This window comes from Benincasa hispida, chromosome 11, assembly GCF_027475165.1.
Source record: "Benincasa hispida cultivar pf3 chromosome 11, pf3_genome.v1.1, whole genome shotgun sequence".
Lineage (NCBI taxonomy): Eukaryota > Viridiplantae > Streptophyta > Magnoliopsida > Cucurbitales > Cucurbitaceae > Benincasa > Benincasa hispida.
Genome location: NC_143488.1, coordinates 63,133,446 through 63,154,098, shown reverse-complemented (window position 1 = coordinate 63,154,098; position 20,653 = coordinate 63,133,446). Strand labels below are relative to the sequence as shown.

Below are 20,653 nucleotides of genomic sequence, written 5' to 3'. Positions count from 1 at the left end.
CTGAGCAACTAGAGATAAAAGAAGTCTAATAGAGGCTTGTTTTACTATTGGTGAAAAAATTTCAGAGTAGTCTATGCCTTCCCTTTGGGTAAACCCCTTAGCCTCTAACCTAACCTTGTACCTAGGCTTTTCTTATTTGGTAGAACCCTTCTTTAGTTTATATATCCACTTAGAAGCTATAGGTTTGCATCTTTTAGGAAGAGGGGCTAGGGTTCAAGTATTATTGACAATGAGTGATTCCATTTCATCACATATAGCTTGAATCCAAAAGCTGGCATTAGGACAGTTTACTGCCTCTTCAAAAGTAGCTGGTTCTTGGTCATTAGGAGCTATTGTGGCATTTAGGACTAGGTTTAAGTAATTAGTTTTAGTATACCTAGCCGGAGGAACTATCACTCTTCTTTGTATATCCCTAGCCAATGAATATTGACTTAAATCAGGTAGAATCTCAGTATTCTTAGTATGGTCATTTGAGTTTTCCTCTTCTTCTTCTTCAGTTTCATTAGGAGGGTTATGACTAGTGGAAGAATCTTTAGGTGTCTCCATCTCAATCCTAGCACTATAGGGCCTTTAGAAACTTCATAAGACGTCTTTTCTTTTTGCATAAACATCTCTTTTTCTCTAAAAGTGACATCCCTGCTTATAAAAAATCTTTTCTCAATAGGATTCCACATCTTAAAGCTAACACATCCAAATATACATTTTACTGCCCTAGACTATAGTGCCCTAGACTTTAGTTTCCCCTACTTTGGTGAATATAGCCAACACATCCAAATACCCTTCGGTTTTCTAGGTTAGGTGGATGTTTTGTCCATTTTTCGTCAGGAGTTAAGAAGTTTAGGGAGGAATGAGAACACCTATTTAAGGTGAAAACAGTGTAGCTTGCTGCCTCAGGCCAATACTTTTCACTAAGGATTGCATTTGAAAGAAGACATCTAACCCTTTCCATGATTGTTCTATTAAGTCTTTCAGCAACTCCATTATGTTGAGGAGTAAATCTAACAGTTCTATGCCTAGTTATTCTTGTTTCTTTACAAAACTTATTAAACTCTTCACTACAAAATTCCAGTCCATTGTCAGTTCTTAGGTATTTAATTTCTTTGGAAGTTTTCTTCTCTATCGTGAGTTTCCACTCATAAACTTATCAAACACTTGTTCTTTAGTTTTAAGGAAGTAAACCCAACTTTTCCTAGAGAAGTCATCAGTAAAAGAAAGTAAATACTTTGAGCCACTTAGGCTAGGTGTAGGAGTTGGACCCTATAAGTTAGAATGAATATAATCTAGGATAGCTTTTGTGGTGTGTTGTGCTTTAGTGAAACTTTGCATTGTGGCCTTTCCTAAAACACATTGTTAACAAAAAGTTAGATTTTCTAAGAGATCTTTAGGTAGAATCCCTTGTTTAGATAGGACTTTTAGGCCTTTAGCACTAATGTGAGATAATCTCTTGTGCCAAACATCAACCTCTAGCATCTCATTTGTGGTGGCAATATATGCTCTTGCCATCATTTCAACTCCTTTGACTACAAATAAGTCATTTATTTTTTTCCCAACTAGTATTACCTTAGAATCTTTTAGCACCTCAAGGGTTCCTTCTTTACCGCTGTACTCACACCCAATTGTATCAAGCATACCTAAGGAGATTAGGTTTCTCTTAAGAAGTGGAACATATCTCACATTCCTAAGAAGTTTAATAGTTCATCCTTAAGTTTCATAGAAACAGAGCCAATGCCTTCTATCCTACAACCTTGGTCAAAGGATTTCATACCGAGAGTTCCATGAGCGTGTTCAAATCGCTCTGATTTCACAGTGACCGAAACACAAACGACATACATTCAACACATAAGTTATGCATATAAACCTAATTATCGGCATGCTTAGAATATAATGAATAACAGGGAAAGGGTTCATACTAGTTGAAGACTCTCTTTGCACGTTTGAACCCTAAGCAGCGGAAAACATCCAATGGATCTACCAACAGCCGACGAGTATGTCAACTGCAACAGCACGATCAGAATGTACACGAACACTGTAGCGGGGACGACACCACCACAAGAGAAACTCGGGTATCCTCGGAGTAAAAAACCCAAAGAGTGGGCTTTGGTGAGTTTGGTAAAGGACGGAGGCGAACGCGTCATGTAGATGATAAGCAAGTGGGAGATGAAACTCTACTATCGTATAGTGGAAATGTTTATCGTATAGTAGAGCTACACGATCGTGTATGAAAGGCTGAACGATCGTTTAGGAAAAACGTATACGATCGTTTAGAGAAAACGTGAGGCAGACGATCGTTTAGACAGACGAGCTTCTATCGTATAGGCTCTCGCGATCGCTTTCATGAATTCTTTTAGGCGCGGACGATAATACGAATGCACGACTGTGAAAAATGAAAACGATTTTCATCTTTAAACCGCCGGTTACCATAACCATCGCAGCCCACTCCCCACGTCGAACGTGGATAAATTCATTAATTATCATATAATTAAACAATTAATTAATTAATAAATATAATCATATTATATTTATATCCTATAGTTTGATATCACATATCTACTATAGTATTTTCTCCTCTACTTGATATAAATCATATTTATATCTAATTTCCTCCAAATTAATGTATCTCATACATTTATCCAATTATATCATATATAATTGAACTTCCTCTTGTCAATTTGAATATTTCAAATTAACCCAAACACTGGTTCTTAACTTTATCCAAGCTACCCAGGTGACCTAATGAACCTGTGGCTCGAAGCTCCAATGGTACGTGAATAGTTGACTAAACTCTTTAGCCACGAGATCCACCATCCGTTAACTGTCAGTGATTCCACTAAAGACCAATAGCTGAAATTTTCTTACCATAGATATATTTCTGTGTCCATTGGATATAACCAATCATGAGTATGATGACCCTTCACAGATTCTCGTAAGTACAGCTGGGCCAATTTACTGTTTTGTCCCTGTAGTTACATCTCACTCCTTAAGTACCACTGATTCCTCTAATGAACAATACAACATAGTCCAACTATGTGTGAACCTCTTGGGCCAAGAGAAGGTGTGTGGCGCCACATTGTTCAAGCTCCGCAATCAGCCCTTAAAAGAGCCATCATCTACTTACCCATGCCTCGGGGAAGGAGTGAATTCCATCTTGTGTAGATGAGTTCCCAGCTCCCAAATCAGACGAATCCCCAAAATGGTAGGTTTGAATCGGCGACCTGGCCACTCGCACCCATATAAATCAAAGGACTGCCTTCAATGACTGGAGTTCCCAACTCACTCAGGATTGAGGTCATGTTACCTATGGTCATCCTAGTGAAGTGAAGTCTCTGTCATCAACGGTGTTATATAACGAGACATTAACACTTCGTGGTCAAGTCTTATACAAACTATTTGTATAGGACGCCCCCGCTCGCATGTTCCCAACACGAATGATCAGGATTAGACCATCTGTGACAAGTCACAACACTTGTGACCATTCCACAAAACGGGCCGCGTCCATAGTGTTACATGGATAAGGTTTCCCTCCTTTATCCATTTACTACAGACCATTTTGGTTATCACTCAAGACATGATCCACTTGTATGTCACCACATACATGCTTGAGTCACATATAGATAACCAGGGATTTTATGTTTATTGGTTTGTGGTAAAGCAAATAAAACAATTAACTGAGAAAAAAAACAAGATGTGAAGTAAATATCATATATTAACAACACAGGTGTTTGTATATACTGTTTTCAAACTACAGGACACGAGACTTTAGGGCATCAACCCCAACAGTTTCCCATATAAACCATTTCTCCTTCAATTTCTTTAAAGTTGTTGAACCAAGGTCTCATTATGGTCATATGATAGGTGCATCCAAAATCTAGGACCCAATCATGTTTTCCTAGAGGATTTACATGGTTACATTTGTCTAAGGTTGAGGCTAAAGCATTTGAGTAGATAAAAGAACCTTATACAACAAAAGCTTTGGGTTGTTTGCCTTTAGAGTCCTTTTCTTTCTCTTGGTTCTTCCTCTTTAGAATAAAACAGTCTTTGATTAAATGTCCTTTATTTTGCAATACTTACATTTTAATTTTTGTTTAGACTTGTTATCTTCTTAATTATGTGGTTTTCTGTCATTTGAGTGATTTGGTTTAAAGTTTCCTTTAGCAAATAACCCTTCACCACTAGGATGATCTTTTTTGTCAGTTTGTAACTCTAGCTCTCTAGCTCTTAGAGCTAATATTATAGTATCAGTACTTATACTATCCCTTCCATATTTTAGAGCATTTTTAATCTCCTTATAGGGTTCAGGCAAAGAATTAAGAAGCACATAGGCCTCATTCTCATCACTAAATTTTTCTCCCAAGGTTTTGAATTTAGCAACAATTTTCTTGAACTCATCTAAATTATCAGTCAAAGATTTTGATGAATCCATTTTAAATGTAAAGAATTTCTCCCTAAGGTACATTTTACTAGGAAGATCTTTGGTAGCATATAATTCTTCCAGTTTAGTCCATATTCTATAGGCTGACTTGATCTAAAACTTGTCTTAAAACAGTATCACTAAGGTTTAGGACCAACGTACCATAAGCTACCAGCTCCCAATCTTCTTTTTCTTGAGTTGTCACTGTAGCTGGGAGAGTTGATGGGTCAAGGAGAGCTCTGTGAGCCTTCTGTTGGCCGAGAATTGCTTTGATTTTGGCCTTCCATAGGCTAAAATCTTCTTTGTCATCGAATTTCTCTACTTCGAATCTTGCTACTGACATATTGGAGTGAAAAACTTGAATCTTGAATATTCAAGAACTGCAATCTTGTAAGTCTTGTGCTCTGATACCACTTTGTTGGGTCTGCACACTTGATATTATGAAATATGAAAGCCCAAATGATGAAGTACTGACCCTTTTGCTAATACAAATCGTGATGCACCAAGTTGTTTTGCCCTAAATTAAATTGGTTGGTAGAAAACTTTGTTCTCCTTTCTCCAAGATCTTCCAGCTGATGTGCACCATGTGGAATAATCCACGAACTTCTGCCTGATGGAAGAAAAAACTCTCTGTTCTGATGGAAATTTTTCAGAACAATTAATTTCTTTCTCTCTCGTTCTCTCTATCGTTTTGCAGAAATCTTTTGCTAACCCTTTCTTTCTTTCTGATTATTTCGAGTGATTGCTGAGAGTATGAAGAAGAAGAAGAACATGCAGTCTTCTAAAGAGAAAGATGACTTCATCCACAGGAAGGAAAAGAGTTTTTATTCAAGAGTTAAGTCACAGTTTTCTTTACAGATCTTTTAGCTTTCTTCTAAGCTTCTATAAGTTGTTTCTACAAATTGTAAATGATGCATATTTATACATTTTGTCTTATACAAGTAGTTACAAAAACAAATTGTAAAAAAAAAAGTAAAAGGTGGTTGACTACTTGAGCTTATTTTACTTCAGTAATTATTCATTTTAAAGCATAGTTTGAGTTATTCTTTATGTAGGAGAAAAATAATCATGTAGCACCGTTGCAATTTCAGCTCACCTATTTATTTATTTATTATTATTTTTTATTTAGTGTCAATACTTTTGAGACCTGTGGCATGTCACTGAATTTTAGGTTTGTGTTATGTTTATTTGGTCTATGAATTATTATTTTTGGTATCTAAAAAAACTTTTGAACTTTAAAAAATATTTAAAATGGGCTTTGTTCTTTCAATATTTTATATATCTAATAGATCTCTGAATTTTTTATTTGTATTTTGAAGGATTTTATATTTTAAAAATTCTCATATATACTAGTTAGATATAAAATTAAAAATTTAAGGTCCTATTAGACATAAAATTTAATTTAATGTTAAATAGATTAGTTAATTTTTAAGAATTTTAAATGTCATAGACCTTTCGATACAAGACTGAAAGTGAACTTGGTAGATACAAAATTGAAAGTTTAACAACTCATTAGATTTTCTTTTGACTTCATAAAATTATTAGACACAAACAATAACAAAAGTAATTAGGGACTAAATTGGAAAAATGCTTCATAAAGAAATTAGAAATAAAAATTTCTAAGGACTCGTATGGATTGGTTAGAGAAAAAACTATTTTCATAAATGTCAATTTTATTTTATCTCTTTTGATAAAAACAGTTTAAAATGCACTTTGAAATTGCTTCAAAATCTATTTTGAATGGATGTCAAACACTTCAATTTTTTCCAAATGATTTATTTTCAAAATTAAACACTTGAAAAGTTAAACTAAATATACTCTAAATTAATGATTAAAGTGATTTCGATATAGATTCTTGACTGTGTTCTCAAATTAACAAAATTGTTATTTTTGTAAAAAAAAAGTCTCAATAAATAAAAAGTACTTTAAAATATTGCCTTATTATAAACATTATATTATCGAATAAAAGTTAATGAGGTTGATATGAATACAATTCAACTGGCATAAATTTGTACTATCAATCTCGAGTAGTCGAAAATCTTCTAAAGAAAAGAAAAATCATATTTGTAATTAATAGAACCATTTGAAAAAAAAAAATACTTAAACTAAAAAGGTATTTTGGACACACCTCTTTAAGATGTACTTTAAACTTAGAAGGTATTTTGAACACATCTCTTTAAGATGTACTTTAATCACACTTGGGTTGAATTTTTTTAAAAATTAGATCCAATTTTTTTCTTCCCTTTTTGGTTATTGTATGAGTCATCTTAAGGTCCGTTTGTATTAGCTTGGGGAATTTTATTTTAAAAAAAAAATCATTTTTATATAAACATTTTTGATAAAAACTTATTAAAATATACTTGAAAAACTGTTTTGTGAGTAGTTGTCAAATACTATAATTTCTTTTAAAATGATGTATTTTTTAAATTAAACACTTGGAAATGTATTCCAAACACACCCTTAACTACCTTGAAAAATACTTTTGAAATCGTGATCAATTTTTCTGAAAACAATCATAGGTTATTTTTTAAAATAATATATTAAGATGGGGATCAAACATCTAATCTTGAGTATGAGTTGAACTATGCTCATTTATAACTATAGATGATTATTTTTCTACTTTCACAAAATCGATATATTTTTGAATTAATATACTTTTAAGGTCATAAAATGCACTCTTAAAATTATTTTCCCTCTTAAAAACGTTCATGAAAATGAGAAGGCACTACATTCAATGCACAAAGGAAAAAGTCAAAAGAGAACATAGGTCACTTTAGAAAAATGTTAGGGTCATTTTCCAAAACAACTTTGGTTATAAATTGAACATCATTGGTAAAGATTTAGTCATGTTTTTAATGAGAGAAATGAAGTTAAATTTGTATGGGACTTTGTAGATGATGCTAAAAGATCTGATTATCGACTTTGGATAAATTGTAGAGAAAAAATGGGAGAGACTTGTAAATATGACAATCAAACTAAGACGATTTCCAGATATATAGCACAATGGAAAAGAATTTGTAGTACAACAAAATTTAGATGTTGTTTTCGAAATCTATCGATGATAAATAATATCGCTTGTAGGGGTCTATCAATGATAGATTATATCACTGAGAGATTTTTCTTTATTTATAATTATTTAAAAGTGTTGCTATATACTTAATTATTATCTCTAAAAGTGCTACTAAATATAATTACTTTATCATTTTAAATTATATCTAATATAAATTTTTTATTTTAATAAAATATAGAGGTATTGATATAAACTATTGATCTTTTGATCGATGATATGTAGATTAATCTGTGAAGTTATGCTGACACTGTCAAGTTCTCTATTTAATACAATGTATTATGATTATTGTACTCGATAAGTGGGTTAAGAATATTCACATAAAAGCACAAAAGGAGGCTTTTTTTAATTTTAAAAAATTAAATATATAAAATATGAAAGCGGGGGACATCACACCTACCAATTGAAAGGAATGAAAACTTAATAAAATAGTGGGAATGATTTATAATTTTATTTTAGTACAAGACCCACATATATTAATATTCATTATCTATTACTTGATTAAAATTAGCAACCAATAAAAATGAAAAAAAAAACATATGTATTCTCATTCCTTCATTTCCATTTCTTGTCAAGAAAGTACAAACATTACAAACTTAAAGTAAAATATTAGAATATTAGCAACTAACAAGAACAATGTCTCGACTAATGACAAAATACGGTTAGTATACTAATAATTTAATAGATCTATTTTAATTTTTAGATTAATAAGAACCCATTTTATGCTAAAAAGATATTAACAGTTGAATAGGTAAAACTTTTTAATAACAATAAAAGCATAAATTGAAATAGTGATAAAATTGAGATTTTTTTTCCCCCTCTTTTGAAGGAATTAGGAATGAAATTAAAGAATGACACATGACCCAAATAAATTCAAAGTATATGATGCCACTTATTAAGATTTTTCTATTTTCTATTATTATTTAAACGTCAAATCAATATTTTCAAGAAAGTGAAAATAGACTCGATCTTTTAAGTTTCACTTGTCGTTTGTGGCTGAGCATGGTAGGTTGTTCCATCTTCCAACTTTAGTATGTAGATCTTCTTGAAAATTTTCTATTTAGGGGATTGCTTAGCATGATTTGGATCACTACAAGAATTTCGGGTTTTAATGTCGGTTGGAAAAAGTAAAATCAAATGTATAATGTCGGTTTTGATTTTTTTAAAAAAACGGATCTTTAATGTCAGTTTTAAACTGACATTGTAGGTCCCCCTTTTTCATTTCCCTCTTCACTCTCACTCTCCCCCCTATTTTTTTTTTCCTTTCCTTCTCACACTTTCACTCACCCACAACCCACGCGAAACCCCAAGGTCTCCATCGTCGACTCTCTATCTCCGACGTCCTCTCGTCCTCTCTATCTCTGTTGTCGACTCCTTCCAGCATGACTCTTTATGTTATTTTGGATTTCAGTACACCATCTCTCTTTTTTCTCTTTTTTTCTCTTTTTCTCATCCTTGGAGTTGTGTTTGTTCAATATACGTCTTTGTTTTTCAATTGTTACACAGTTTGTATCTTTTGTTATTTCTTCTGCTGTTCACCAAATTTCTCTGTATGTTTTTCAATTCAAACTTGCTCTTATCTGACTCTCATTTTGTTGGCTTATATGTTTTTATATCATAACCATTCTTAGTTAGCTCTTTGGATATATGTAAACACAGAAGGGAAATAGGTATTTATGCAAATTCTTGTTGTGTAGACTCTGATCTTTTGTCTTTTCCTGTCGATTTGGTCTTATATGAGATCTGGTTCAAGAATTCTTAACAAGTTTATGGGAATTGTTATTGATCTGAGCATAAAATGTCTTGATGTGGCAAATACCTTGATTTGTTAATTATTTGGGTCTTTTTTAATAAGTTTCCACTGATTATGGATTTGGAAATTCGGGATATCTGAGGTGTACATAAACTAGCTTGGATGCACATAGATATCAAAAAAACATTATGGATTTGGAAATTACTCTGCAAGATTTCTATTAACTGTAATTCTGTGCTTTTTATGTTTTATATGAAAACTTTTTCCACTTCTTCTGATGTTAAAATATCCAAAATTAGAGCATAGGTTACTTGTTCTGTTTGCTGTTTTAACCTTTTTTGGTAGTATTTGAAGAAGCAATATCATTTTCTTCATTGGTGGTGTAGTTTTTTTTTTCTTTTTTTTTCCTCATCGTTACATTTCAATTTATGGAAGGGGGCCAATTTTAATAAAAGATTCTAATGGATGACATGCAATAACAATTCAAGCCTTCATTGTTGTGTTGAAAGTAACAGTTGTGAAGTGCCAAGTTTCCAGGGCAGGGGAGGTATCAGATTCCTTTCATTAAAATTGATGTTTGTAAATGAAATAAAAGCATACTTCATTATTTTGGTGAAAGTTCTGATTTCTCACTACATAAATTTCATCAAGTATATTATGATTTTTCTATTTTATATTTTGAACTTCACATTCTTTGTTTGACATTTATTATCATAATGGACCTTTTTCTACTATTGTTTCTATGTTTGACATTTATTATCTCTATGTTATTTTGGATTTCAGTACACCATGTTTTTGGGGTAAAATCGATCAATGCAAAGACTAAATGTACTAAATTATTTCAGAGTAAATCGATTATGAGACAACCACTGATCATGTTGTTTGTGAATGCAAAGACTAAATGTACTAAACTATTTCAGAGTAAGGTTCTTTTGGAAATTAGTTGAATTAGAATTTTTGAGCTAACTCATTTGAGCAATAATGAAATGATTTTGAGTGATGTTTTTCATTTTGTTAGGTTCAAGTTTGATGTGTAAGGCTAAATTTTGATTCTTGAGGATTTGGAAGGAAGATAAGAAGATTGCATTGGACATGTTTTAAGAAGGTTGACAAGTGGAGAAGGTGCACCCAACACAAAAAGGACTTCATAACAGCATTAATAACAAGTACAAGGTAATATTTATATGATACTTACCTTAAAAGTCTATTTGTTCTAAAGCTTTGGATTAGATTTAGTTTGGAATGCTATGACTATCCTGCAGTTATGGTAGTCATAGCTTAGTTATTTATGACTTCCGTTGAGTAGTTTATGGTAGTGGAACTTCTTAGGCATCATTTGATAGTTTATATTTATGTATTATTTGTCTAAATGAATCTAGTTGCACTATGGTAGTTTGTGGGTTATTCATGCATTGTGGGTTAGATTAATTCTTCATTATCATTATCGAATCTTTTGTTATCTCTTGTTTAACTATTTATTGTACTTCTTCGTCAATTTAAATCTAATTAGTCATTGGAATCTTGTTTGGATAATCTAGGATTAACTACTTTCATGTCAAAGATTGACATTCGATAGCATTGTTCATGTCAAAGATTGACTACCTTTGACATTCATCTTTCTTTTTGGAATACTGTATTGAGATAGTTTGATTTTCCTTAGATCTTCAGGACAATGGAGCTCATTTAGCAGATCATGTTCGTTGATTTCGTGATTCGAGCTTAGGAGTGTATTGTATAAAGTAACTGAAAAAAATGTGTAAATGTGAATGATGCATTGATGCGTTTATGATGCGTTAGTGACGCGTTGATGCATTAGTGATGTGCAACAAGACCCATGACACTCCTCTATAGACGTTCAAGTTTTCCTGACTCAGATCCAAGTATAAATCCAACTCAGGTTCCTGGTAAGTCCAGGGTCGAACTCAGGGATTTAGTTTAAAGCTAGCGTAGACCTTACATTGTAACTGTTGTAGAAATATCCTAAGTGTATGTAGAAATGATTTATTTACACTAAGCTGTTGCTGTGTGTGTGCAAGAGGATATAAAAAGGTTGAGTAAAGAATGATGGGTTGTGTGAAAATGGAGTTTAATGCAAGTGATATGCGTCGATCTAAGTTAGATGTACACAAACAAGAATATGATGCGAATGAGATGACTTGTTTATCTCCGTTTATGCGTTAAACTCTATTTGGCACTTCTCAATGCAAATATCATACAATACCTATCTCTAGGATGTATGCATCAATCACAAGATGCAATAAAACACCAGTGCATCTATCTCTAGATGTACTTACGTTTCTAACTTGATGCTAGCTTACTTATTCTCTCGAATAATTTAAGCTAAAGCTGCTTTTACCAATTGATTTAATTGGCTTAAGCATTCGAAATGGAATTTTGCATGAAGTTATAGATGCATCCAACATAAAACAAGAAATAAACAGTGGCAAAGTATGATAGATCAAATATGTGAATTTATAAAGAAACTGATTGTCTTTACAAAATCAACACTTAATCAAATGAGAAGATGAATATAGTAAGTAAGATGAAATGAAAGGAGTCAAGCCGCAGAGTACAATCTCTTGTCCTCTTTGGCTCAATTCTAGTTCGTGTACAACCAGTTGTGGAAGAATTGGAATAAATATCTCTCTCGAGCTCAGTTTCCTCCGCTCCTTGATTAGCGATGGTGGTGGTTCTCTTCCTTCTTGTTCTTTTCGGCACCACAGCACAGCTCTACGATCTAAAAATTTCAGAATTATATAGTGAGCTAAAATATCTAAAGTTCTAAGCTTTTCATCTGGTGGGATTTCTTCTATTTATAGGCATCTGTCTTCTTCAACTTGATGATGGGCAGCATTAAATTTCATATCCTGGTCAGCTGCTTGACACTCAGATGCTTTTCAGACGCCGCCCACTACAGATACCCATGCTTGAAAGTGGTGATTTGACTCAAACAACCTTAATCAATGAATCTTCCTTGCGTCAAATCCCTCTGACGCATGCCCCATGCGTTAGACTTTGCCTGCGACACTTTTCTTAATCATGCGTTAGACTTTGTTGAGATTCTGCAATATCATGCGTCAGTACCACAATATTTTAGCAATAAACATTCTTTTGCATTAGTTTGATAGTATTCGAGTAATTCCATGCGTTTTCTCTAAAAATGATGAAATTTTATCATTAAAGACCCTAATTGTTCCAACTTTTGAGCCACAATAACTTGTATTTCTACAAGTTATCAGATCACATGGGATCAAATACAGTAACATATTCTCAGGTACCCTAAACTTTCATTACAATAAACTTGGGGTTTGAAAGAGTACCTCTCTTTTATTCCCTTTTTAATAAGGAAGGCGAAAAAGTAATCATCACATGCCTCAACAGTACTGAACTATAATTTTTGTTTAGAATGTCAAAGCTGTTTTTGAATCTGGAGGTATAAGATCGAATGCCCATGTGACCACTTTTGAGATTTGAAGTCAAGTGAGTAATCAAATATGAGTTTTTGTAAATCATTGTTGTTTATGTTGTTTGTTTTGTTGAGAGAAGATTGTTGTTTGAATGTTGTTGGAAGTGCATTTCTTAGTGCTGTCATGTTGTCGAAAATTTTCTAAAACATAAGAATTATAAAGTTAGTTGTAGGTTAAAATATGGTAATGTTCCTTAGTTTAGCATTGAAATTTGGGATCATTACAATGACTATTGTGCAACTATGGTAGTTGTTTATGGGTTGAGTTCATTTCTTTCGTTATTTATAAATTACTTATATTATTTGTTTGTTAATACACTCTCATATGACATCGCTCGCATGAGTACATGGAGGTTCTAGATAGAGGACATAACAAATTATTTGTTTGTTTATACACTCGCATATGACATCGCTCGCACGAGTATAGAGAGGTTCTAGATAGAAGGCATAACAAATTCATCCATAGAATAGAGAAAAGAATAGCAAGTTTTGCATTCATTCCTTTTGGTAAGTTTGTATAAATATAGTGTCCACACTTCATGTAATTTCTTTTAGTATAATTCATATATTTTTAAATTATTCTTGATTTTATATACTTAAGCAAGCATGTCTTCTTTGCAGATTTTTTGGGATAGTAATGGCACTCCAAAGCAAACAACCAACTCTCTCAATCTTTAGTTAATTTTTTGTAATTGTTGAAAGTTAAGTTGTATATACAAAAGCAATTAAGATTTTTTTTGGATTTTTTTTATACGTAAGCAGCCAACTACTGACATTAAAGAGTTGACGTAAGCAGCCAATTTTTTGTTATTCTCTTTTGGAGCTAACTATTATTCATACTTTGTGAGCAAGACTTAGATTTAAATTTTTGTGTTTGTTGAGATCTTAACATATATAAAAACAATTCTTGTTTGTGGATAAATTATCATAATGTCGTTTTTAACTTTTTGACCGACATTAAAAATGGATTCAACAATGGAATTTTAAAAAAAGGACAATAATTAAAAAAGGGACATGGATTATGGGCTTCAATGTCGATTTAAAACAGACATTAAAGAGCTTTAATGTTGGTTGACAACCGACATTAAAGATAGTGTTATAAAATATCTTTAATGTTGGTTGTCTTTAATGTCGGTTTTAAACCGACATTGAAGAAGGTGTATAATGTGGATGATTTGGTGGCATTGATCTGCAAGTCATCAATGTTATATTCCGACTCTCCAATTTTACACACTTTGCAATGCAAACATTAACATTCGTCAAAATGTAGATACATTCGTCAATCTAAAAAATTTATGGTATTAAAGAAAAATTATGACTCAAAGATCATCTCCATATACTAAAGTTCAACTCTTAGGCTTGAAAAATTATTCAATGAAACTACCATACTATGACTATCTTTTAATAATGGTTAGATGTAGGCTGAAAAATCTATATGCTCTCACAAAATTAGTCTCCTCGAATAATTCCACTTAGCACAATTGTCATGAGTTGTGTAATCCACCTACAAGTCGATGCTATACTTTTGACTTTTCAAGTTTACACTTTTTTTAACGAAAGGATTAACATTTATCATTATGTAGATATATTTGTTAATACATATTTGCAAATCAAATTATTCAACATAGATGTTAAATATATTGGATATACCTCCTCTTATCGATATGCATAAAACATTAAAAAAATCTCTTCAAAAAAATTTAAAACTCTCCTACCTCACATTATAAATACTAACAATAAGATTTTAAATAATTTTTATTGTTTTCTTTATTTACAGAACATCCATCAATATAGAAATATCTATTAATATATCTATAAAGTTGGAATTTTGATATCGACATTAATATTATAATTCTTGCATCAACCAAACAAAAAAAAAACTTTAATTATCTAAAAAAGATATCAAGAAAATTTTTGTATTAAAGAAAAATGGTTAAACTATACAAAATATCCCTAGACTTTGTATTTCGTGTAAAAAAATAATCTTGAACTTTCAAAAGTTTCAAAATTACCCTTAAACTTTCAAAAACAGTTCAGAAGTACCATTGTTGTTAGTTTGCATGGAAACCATTAGTGTTCGGTTTCAAAAGTGTCCTTCAACTTTCAAAAAGTTTTCAAAAATACCTGTATTGTCAATATATGAATACAAACCATTAATGCTCGTTTCAAATATTTGTGAACTTTTAAAAAATGCATTAGTACTCTTAGTGTACATATGGGAGTGATTTAAAAAATAGTTGAAATTACTTTTACGTTTTTAAAATAGGTATAAAACCGTAACAACCTGATCCTTACATAACAAGGCCCGACTGCTACAACATGCATAGTTAGACTTTTCTATCATGAGATGAGTCTTGGGCAAAAAAATTTTAAAAGAACATATCTAAAATTTTATTAATTAAGTAGCAAAACTTTACAAAAAGTTTCTTTTACGAAACATTGGGATCTATAAAACGTTAGCATAGTGGAAAAAAATGCATATATGACCAAAACAGTGAGTTTGATGGTTGGCCCCTTAAGCAGCATCCAGTCATGCCACCTACGTCGTGTCCTTACCTACAAAGTCTATAAAATAGGATGAGTATATAATATACCCAATAAGTAACTCTCACTTAAAGTAGTGACCAAATGTACAATCACATTTAACATGTAATGAAAATATATGATTGCAACCAAAAACATAAACTTATCATAACATGAGGTAGTCAGTTATGCTTCCAACATGAGTTCCTCCGCCTTTGTAGGAAGATGTGGACTTAAGCAGAGACTAACCCATGTAATGGTTAGTAGGTTATACAGTAAGTAGGGCTAGAGTCGCATCTAACATCAACCACCAACAAATGTACGTAAGATTGGACTAGAGGAATGCAACTATACATACCCTGCTAGTCCTTAACATAAACATAATGTAAGATTGGGTCTAGAGGGGTACAACCATATATGCCCTGCTAGCCCTAGAAGCATAACCTATACCCAATTAAAACTTGATATTAACATAATCATGAACAAACATAATGCATGGAGTCCCTTGTAGAGAAACGTGTTTTAAATATGTAATGTGACATAACTATAATAACATAATACTACAACATAAAAAAGATACACTACCATAAAACATTTAAGAGAGGGTGAGATAAACTACTTACCTCGATTGTGATCTTAACTATTCCTTATGGTTTGATCATATAGATTTCATAAAGAACACTTATGATTAAAACTAGTTTTAAGACTATTGGATTAAGGAACTTGATGAACATAACTTATTTATCTATAGAATTATGATTATTAAATCTTGAAAGTATTAATATAACTATGCTTAATTATTTAACGATGATGATAATGATGATGACGACGACGATAGTATTAGTATTATAACAACAACAACAACAACAGTAATATGAATAATAATAGTAGTAGTAGTAGAAGAATGATAATAATAATAGTAGTAATAAAAACAACAACAACAATAATATTTCTTTAAAAATATTATTATATTATCATTGTTTTATTTCTTAGAAATTTTCTTACTTAGATATTTATTTAATTACTAAACTAACAATTTATCTATTATTTATCTAATGACCAGGGATATTTATGTACCACTTTTTAATCTTAACATGTGAAATTTAAAATTGATCTTCTCCAACTAGTCTTAGAAAATTAATTTAAAATTAAAATTCAGCTTGTAATTTATGTACATGGAATATTAATATATCAGTGATCAAATGATAGACTATACTAAATAATTTTTATAACATTCTTTATAAATACTTACAACAAGATTTTAAATACTAACAATAAGATTTTAAATAATTTTCATAACTGTCTTTATTTACAAGAATATCCACCGATATAGATATGTCTATCAGTATATCCATAAAGTTGAATTGATATCGACATTAATATCTAATCTTTGCTTCAATCGGATAGAAGAAACTTCAATTATATAAAAAAATATCAAGAAATTATTTGGTATTAAAGAAAAATGATTAAACTATATAAAATATCCCTAAACTTTGTACTTTGTGTCAAAAGTAATCTTGAACTTTCAAAAATTTCAAAATTACTCTTAAACTTTAAAAAAAAAAAATTAACAGTACTATTGTCGTTAGTTTTAGATGGAAATCGTTAGTGTTTGGTTAATGCCCTTGAACTTCCAAAAAGTTTTCAATTGTCAGTATATGAACATAAACAATTAATACTCATTTCAAATATTCTTGAACTTTTAAAAGTTGCATTGATACTCTTAGGTCATATATGAGAGCGATTTAAAAATAGTTAAAATTACTTTTACATTTTTAAAATAGGTATAAAACATATTTCTAATAATTCAAATCCAAGATTGATGATATGAAAATTGCAATTGAATGTGCAATATTAAATAATTTATATTTTTGAGTGACTAAAAGTATGCTACGGAGTGATTTTGTACTTGACAAAAATGATTTTAACAATTTTTTAAAATCACTCCCAAATATATGCTTAGGCTTGTAAAAAAAAAAAAAAAAGTTTTAAAATGCTCCTATCGATAGTACAATGATCAATTTGTTTAGAGTTTTTTTGAGTTTAAAAAGAACAAAGTTTAAAACAAATTATATAGATATCATATTTTTTCATATAGATACTCTTATTTTGCTCTCATTTGTCTAATTCTCATATCAATTTTATCACAAACAAAATATAGACCGTAACTTCAAGTTAAAGCACAAAACCCCCACAAAACTCCAAAAAAAAAAAAAAATCTCCTAAAACTTACCAAAACTATAAATAGACAAACACAAAAAAAATATATTTGGCTATTAACACACACTCAGTTACTAACATATAATCCATAATAAGAGTAGATCAACGATAAGAGTATTTTTAACTTTTATTTATTTATGTATGTTTTTTTAAAATAAGGGTATTAATGCAACTTTTGATAGTCTATAGATATTTATGCAACGAGATATTAATGGTTTCTGTTTATAAATAAATAGTACGGGTATTTTTTTATTTTTTTAAAGTTTAAAGATAAATTTAAAACTTTTTAAAGTTCAATGGTATATTTTAATCAAAACACTGATAGTTTATCTTCAAAATTAATGGTAAGTATATTTTGAACTATTTTCTAATGTTTTAGAGTATTTTTAAAACTTTTGAAAGTTTATGTAAGACCTCTCCTCTATTAAAATAGGTAGCTTGAAGGTTGAGGTTGAACTAAGGGACTTGAGATTACATTGATTTAATTAGAATATACCCGAGAATAAAAAAATTGGACTGTGGTTTGTTTCACAAGGAAATAGAAGATAGGGATCCAAGGCATATTTTGAGGATAAGAAACTTAATTGAGCTTATAAAGGACATTTAAGAGTGAAGGAGACATATTCGGGATAAGTCAAAGTCAAAGTCAAAATCAAAATCAAAATCAAAGTCAACAATGGAAAAAATGAATTTTGGGAAATTTCAAGGTTATAATTGAGTTGTTATGGGTTTGCTAGAGTTTCTTTGTTCTGGAATTAAGAAGAGAAAACAAGGGAAAGAAGTGGGTAAACCCGAGAGAGAGACAAACTTAGAGTAATTTGGGATTTTGTTTAATTTATTTGAGGAATAATGGGAATAAATCCAATTTGAAATTATAGTTGGTATTATTTCATAAGGAAGTAAGTTGAAGATAAACGTAAGGAAGTTAGGACACATAAGAGGACTCTTATGAAGCTGCTGTCAAAATAAGGAAGTAAGTTGGAGATAAACGTAAGGATGTTAGGACACGAGTTCAAGCAGCTTATATAAGGAAGAGAAATAAGGCGGTGTGATCAATTGAATCGAGAAAATCCTTAAATTCTTTGATAGAATCACAAAGAGGCGAGGGAAGGAGAAGATCTAGGGCTGCAGGGACGATTGGAGCTTGGAAATACAAAAAAAAATAAAAAAAAAATAAAAAAAATAGGATGATTAGTGGTTGCCGGAATTCGAGTAAAAACAGAGAGGTTCTCAGTTTTTGTCAAATTCATGAACGTACGGGAAAACTTGAAGCTCCAAATTAAAGGTTAAGGTACTTATAAGGTCCCTCTAGTGTTCTATGGTCTTTTATTTGATCGTTATTTGTCGGAATTGAGGAATTTAAACTCTAAAAATTTTGCAACTTTTCGCCGAAAAACAGGGGCGTCGTGGAACAGTTTGCTCAATTCTGGGAGAATTAGGGCGATTTGGACATCCAAAATTTGAGGCAAGGTAGCTCAAAGAGTGGGTAAAAGGTTTGTATATGTTAATTAGAGTGGGTATGACAAGAAATTGATGAATTGTAGCCTGAAATCACGACGGAAAAACGGGGCCGAATCTGGAAATTTTGGGGTTGGAGGTTGAAGATGAAACCTGTATGTCATCTTTTGTCCGCCATTTAAGGTATTTTAAAGCATGATTAAGGGTCAAATTAGTATTATTTGAAGGGAATCGTATCCCATGGAAGCGTGTAATTGCAGTGTAATTTCGAAGTCATTTTTATGAAATACAAAAAAGTAAACAATTTACATTAAACAAAGGATAAACATCAACATTAAACATGCTATAGCTAGAGGAAGAGAAAGGAAAAAGGATCTCACCTTTGTTGAATCCTAATCTTCACGATTTCCTCTTACTTTTCTCACGAACGTCTCTTATGTTCGTAAGAGTTATCTTGTTATTCTCTTGGATTCTAAGGATAGAAGTGTGGTCTCTAGCACTTGGAAGAGAAAAAGGTAGAGAGAATTTGTTGAGAGAATTCTATGTGGAGGCTATGAAACCCTTTGCCCTAAAATGAGCCATAAAAATGTATTTATATGGAGAAGGGTTAACCCCTTCTCCAAGTTTTTCTTTTTTCATCTTTAAAGTTAATCAATTAAATAACTATTATTTAATTAATTGGCATACTAATTAAATAACTATATATTAAACCACATTTAATATAGGTTAATTAATTAACATAAATATCACATATTTGAAGGGATCAAATTTCGAGTGGAAGCGTGAGAACGCCTTGCATCTCAAAAACCAATTTTTGAATAAACAAAAGCAGTGTTCTAAAACAGCTCATAAAGGATAAACATGTTAAAAGCATGCTTTAATGAAGAAAAATTAAGAGGGAGAACTATTTATTACCTTTGAAGATTCCCAAGCTTTTAGAAAGATCCTCTCGATTTTCTAATGAACATCTCCTCAATCGATCTTAAACACAAATATCTCCTCAATCGATCTTGAAAACGGTGAGTGACCGAGAAAACATAGTAAATTCTCATGCATAATTTCATAAGATAGTTTTATCTGAAATATAATTTAATGCAGCATAAACAATTTCCAAGCATAATGTATATAAAAATGTTTTAAACATAAAACAGTAAAATCATTTCTCAAATCAAAGTACTGTATAACTGGTAAAATAATCCCAACACCAACTACTAGTCCAGAGAGAACCCTTTTGCTCAATCTCCGATTTTATTCACCTGTGGCCACATTAGGTACTACTGCTCAGATACCTTCTCCTTGTACTTCAATATCGAGCTACTAGGATACCTTCTCCAACGTACTTCAATATCTCGTTGGTTTGGTACCTTCTCAAACGTACTTCAGTACCAATAGATACCTTCTCCTTGTACTTCAGTATCTAGTTGAGTGGATGTCTTCTCCTTGTACTTCGGCATCGCATTTTACCAAAACTATTTATAAACAACTTTTCTCTTTAAAGCATGTACAGTATAACACATATACAACATGGCTTTAAAGATGCTAACGCATGCTGGATAAAATCAATACATATACATATGTAAATAGTTTTTCAACAATATGTATGAGTTCAAATCACAATTCAAACTTGCTTGGAAACTACTTTATAAATTTAGTAGGCATGAGAATATTTTCGCAAACATGCTTTCTGTAAAACGTTTGTATTCAAACCAGTTTAAAACGTTTTAGTTCGAAAACATTTTAGCCACTCACCTCGAATTC

The 20,653-nt window shown here is 31.3% G+C and overlaps 1 long non-coding RNA gene across 1 annotated transcript; it reads right to left on the bottom strand.

Annotated features, from left to right (window-relative positions):
- Window positions 1–15,048: 15,048 nt before the first annotated feature.
- LOC120090093 (uncharacterized) lies at window positions 15,049–19,464 on the bottom strand. Its single transcript, XR_005485418.2, has 2 exons — window positions 19,276–19,464; window positions 15,049–15,259 (listed from the first exon to the last, which is right to left on the bottom strand). It is a non-coding gene; the product is annotated as an uncharacterized LOC120090093 (long non-coding RNA).
- Window positions 19,465–20,653: the final 1,189 nt, after the last annotated feature.